A 5,241-nucleotide genomic window follows, 5' to 3' on the forward strand; every position below is an offset into this window, starting at 1 on the left:
ATGGATGGATGGATGGATGGATGGATGGATAAGGCGTTACGTTCGAAAATACGCCTGTTTTAATGACCACAGTTGGGTTTTTTTGTCATGCATGGATTTTGAGGAACGCTGAGGTGATTTATTTCGGCATCACATTTTGAAATATTCTGTATTTCTGCATTTAATATCCAATATCCGGAATCGAAATGTTATTTATTAAAAACTCTGTCTTAGTATTTCTTTATTCAGGCAGTTCACATTTTCAGTCTAGCTAAGGTTAAAGATCCTTCCAGAGCCCTTTAGACAGCTTTCATGAGAAAAATAGATGTTCTAACGATTCTGTGTGTTTCTTACAGTGAAGGCGGTCATTATGATCCACATTAAATCTGAGTCTTAAAAATTCAATGCAGGGACGAATATCATTCGTAGCTTTAAAGTGCCCTTCTTTGGCTCCGGGTCAGGAAGGGAAAGACTGACAGACTGTTGGATGTTTGGTTATTTCCTCTTGCGCTCTGTCTGATTAACTCCAGGCCTCCTTTTCTGAGCAGGGACGGACATCGTTGTGTGAGTAATGAAGATCTTATAGACTGTGACTGTAACTGTAGGCCTCTAAAGACAGTCTTGCCCAAATTATAAACTCCTGGTTTTCTCTCTGAGCCACACCCGTGGTGAACTGACATGTTCCAAAGCTGACGCATGTTGTCCTGAGTACATGTTTCCCCAAGTGTCCCCGGGTGGACAAAGAACACAAAGCATGTCCTCGAGTTAAAGTCGAGACCCCCAAGGTAAAATATTCCTCCAGTAAAAGTAGAAGTTCCTCCCTTTAGACCTCCACTTGAGTAAAAGTACTAAAGTATTTCCCTTCAAATGTACTTAAGTATAAAGTAAAAGTACTAAAAGAGTAATTCTGGCTCTGATGTCCTGTTATCATTTTTATAACCAGACTGGCTTCATGAACTCATTTCAGGTGAAAGTCCTCCAGCGTCTCTCTTGGTAAACCAGTCTTTTAATAGAAGGTCATTAATTAGTGACGCTGACGTCTATTAAAATGATCAGAAGCACAAAACACTGAAGGTAAACAGTTTCCATCAGGGAGAACCGAGTGGCTCTGAAATCACTTTTTACACACAAGCAAAGTTTCAGTTTCAGATTTATTTACAACTTAGTTCCAAGTTTAAGTTGAATAGAAACTGGCTTTAAACTCAGGATCACAGATGAGCTCCTTTACTATGTTGATCTGTAGGCGTCTGTTCATAAACATAAACCAGCCCAAACTCATTTACTATAAAATGAAATGGTGTTTGTAGAAATTCAGAAAAAAGCCGCGTCAGTCTCGACTGCATATGTGGACATATTTCTATATTGAGCTCTATTTACACAAAGTTAGGTTAGTTCATCATTTATGTTGAACAGACTCTCCCAAAGTTTTACGCTGCTGCGCTGACGTTGAACCGCGTGCTGCACTGGGTCGGTATGACCAACAGGTCAAAACCAGCTCTAAACAAAGTGACCGCTGGGCCCTGATTGGTGCTCTGGCTTTGCGCTTCTTTCGTTTTGACATGTTACGTTTTTATACACACAGAAACCAAAAGGAACGACAGATTTCTCAAAATGTAGGAGGAAAAAGTCGGATATTAGACTCTGAAATGTAGTGGAGTGAAAGGAAAAAGTCGCCCAGAAATGGAGAAACTTCAGTACAGATACACCAAAAATACTAAAGTACAGAAACTAAATACATTTACTCAGTTACTCAGTTACTGTCCACCACAGTGACAAACATAACCCGGTGTGTGTTTACTGGGCTGTTTGATGACGGACTAAGATTCATTTGGAGAGTGAATTAAAGACACAGCGACCATTCCAGGAACAAAAAACAGAAAGAAAGAGTGCCAGTGAATCCAGAGCCGTTTGGGAGCCGAAAGAGTCGATTCTTTGTGAGCAGAGCCGATTGATCCGACTCACTGAAAAGAGCCGGAATGTCCATCGCTACTTCCTCTGTGCGACCCGCGCCGAGCATGCGCACTGCGGCACCGGAACAATAAGGACAGAATAAGTGCAATAAAAGAGAAAGTTTCCAGTCTGAGTTCACACGATGCTCCGCGGTACCGAGCAAAGCTGCCCAGTAAACACGAATAATAACAGTCATAACCAGATCAGGCTGCTGAGTAAGTCCCAGGATGCAGAAAACATCTGGCTGCTTGCCATGAGGGAAAATACACTCGAAACACACACACACACACACACACACACACACACACACACACACACACACACACACACACACACACACACACACACACACACACATATATATATATATATATATATATATATATATATATATATATATATATATATATATATATGTATTTGTGTGTGTGTGTGCGTGTATATATATATATATATAATGTTTCATATTACTATCACAATCACCGCCACCTTACTATATTCTTAAGTGCTTAAATCTGGTGTACATACTGTAAATTCTCTATATTGTCTTAAATTATTGGTAAAGTGTTTATTTTTACATAAATGGCTGCAACTGTAACAACTGCAATTTCCTCCTGGGATCAATAAAGGAATCTGAATCTATATATATACACACAGCCTATCCCAGCAGTCATTGGGCAGAAGGCAGGTCTTGTGTGGTCTCGGGATCTTCAGAGCTAAGCCGTCGGGAGCAATATGCTCCTGGTAGGGTCTCCCAGGGCGAACAGGTCTGGAGCGTACCCTGCCTGGGAGAGGGTCACCGGGACCTACCCCTGGAGCCAGGCCTGGGGGTAGCGTCCACCGGCGAGCGCCTGGTGGCTGGGCAGCCCACGTAACCCGGCCGGGCACGAAGTGGCAACGTGGAGAGACCATGTGGGCCCACCACCCGCAAGGTCCAGCATGGGGGCGAGGTGCAGTGCCATACAGGTAGCGGGAGACGGCGGGGATGCCCTCGGTGGGCCTAGACCCCTGTGGCAGAAACTGGCTCTTGGCACGTGGAATGTAACCTCCCTGTAAACAATTAAAAACAAACAAACAAACAAACAGATTGAATGAGTTCAAACATGTTAATCTCCTAATGTATTTTATGTTTTTAATGTGATAGATAGATAGATAGATAGATAGATAGATAGATAGATAGATAGATAGATAGATAGATAGATAAAGATAAACAGAATAAATGGAGAAAATCAGCTCCTGAGTTCAGAGCGTTCTTTTCTCCTTTACTGCAATTAAAAATGATTGTGAGGGGAAGGCAGTCTGTCCAGCAGGGGGCAGCGTTGCATTGTTTCTGTAACAGCCCTATAAAAACAGCTGAGTGGGCAGTGTGTACTCTGATCTGTTCACCTGTTTCTATTTATTTTCAGCGTGTATTAGTTTTGCAGCACGCAGGCTGTATTATCAGTGCGGGTCTGTCACTTTGCTGGCTGTGTTATATGATATGACGTGTGTTTTTCGTGGGTTTGTACTTTGGTCTTTATGTTGATCAGAAAGAGGAATGAGCTTTTTCCTCAGTTCCAGTTCAGTCCTTCACCTTTACTCCCTTATGCTGTGTGGGATCAGCTCCTGTCCTGCTTTGCTGTCGTTTGCATCTCTCGCGTTTGAGATTCATCAGTTTGTTTTGTTTTGCTCTAACAGTAATATATATATATATATTTATTCCACAGTATCCTCCTCTAATGGGCTGTATACAGGCTGTACATTGCAGGCTATACATCAATATGATGATAGTTTATCCTGATCATATTAAATGGTCACAATATGCTGATCTGAGCATGTCGTGAATACGGTCAGTACTTAAAGAATAAAGACCAACTGCAGCTTTCGTTACAAAGTTATCCTCTTCAGCTCCTCGGGACCACCGGTGGTCCCTAAACGCACTTCATCATGTTCTTCATAACGTTCATATTCCATAAGCTCCATTCAGAAGCTGGGCGTCGTGTGAGGCTGTAGCTCTTCTCTCCAGTCTAATAGACGGTGACGTCATTTTAAACCCTTATAATAAAAGAAGCTGAACTTTGTTTTTCTACTGAAAGTCGACCCGTTTTTCCCCAAATCTGGGCTCTAAACTATAAACAGACGGCGTCTCTTCAGTGATCTGCTCTGGAAACATCACTTTTAGAGAACAACACAAAGAGCATCGGAGATTTTTGGCTTTCAGCAGTGAATTGTAAGTGTATAGTGAAATGTGGAGATCATGAAACACACGTTCTGGTAATTTGAGGGGAGATTTTACAGTAAATAAATAAATTAATGAAACAAAGATGTGCGTTTATTTCATGCAGTGACTGAATAATTAGCCTTGCGATTTGGTCACGTAGATTCAGATGGACAAACCAAAACACGCCCTGGAGAATAAGAGGTTATAATCCATCCATCCATCCATTTTCTAAACCGCTTCTCCGTCAGGGTCGCGGGGGGATGCTGGAGCCTATCCCAGCAGTAGGAGGTTATAATAATTAGTATAATTATTAAGTTTAACTGGAATTGATGCGGACCTGTCCAGGGCGTATCCTGCCTTTCGCCCGATGACCGCTGGGAGAGGCTCCAGCACCCCCCATGACTCAGGAGGAGAAACGGCTTAGAAGATTTATTTGAGCAGCACTTTTTACAGCTAGTGGCGTCTCAAAGCAGCGTTACCCAACAGCAGTTAGGAAGGATGGAAAGAATAAAAAGGCAGAAAACATAGAAAGAAAAAAATAAAACAGAGTCAGACAGACAGACAGACAGAACAGACAGATAGACAGACAGACAGACAGACAGACAGAACAGACAGATAGACAGACAGACAGACAGACAGACAGAACAGACAGATAGACAGACAGACAGACAGACAGAACAGATAGACAGACAGACAGAATAGACAGACAGACAGACAGAACAGACAGACAGAACAGATACAGACAGACAGACAGAACAGATAGACAGACAGAACAGACAGACAGACAGAACAGATAGAACAGATAGACAGACAGATAGATAGACAGAACAGATAGACATACAGAGACAGCCCGTTTCCGCAGTGTGCGGTTTGGGACGCCGCCCATCTCCACAACTTCACTTTTCAGCTCTTCAACTTCAGCTGATGAAACTCTTTCTAGCGGTGACGAGCGGACAGCGCGACGCAGTGCCCTCTGGGTAACGTAGTCCTAACATCGGCACCGCCCCGTAGCACCGACGCGGCTCGCTTAGCCGTAAAAACTACATTACCCAGTGGAAAGGCGGGGACGGGCTGATGAAAGAGGGGAGGCCGGTGGGCGTGTGTGTGTCCGC

Source organism: Pygocentrus nattereri, chromosome 25 (genome assembly GCF_015220715.1).
Source record: "Pygocentrus nattereri isolate fPygNat1 chromosome 25, fPygNat1.pri, whole genome shotgun sequence".
In the NCBI taxonomy this organism is placed as follows: Eukaryota; Metazoa; Chordata; class Actinopteri; order Characiformes; family Serrasalmidae; genus Pygocentrus; species Pygocentrus nattereri.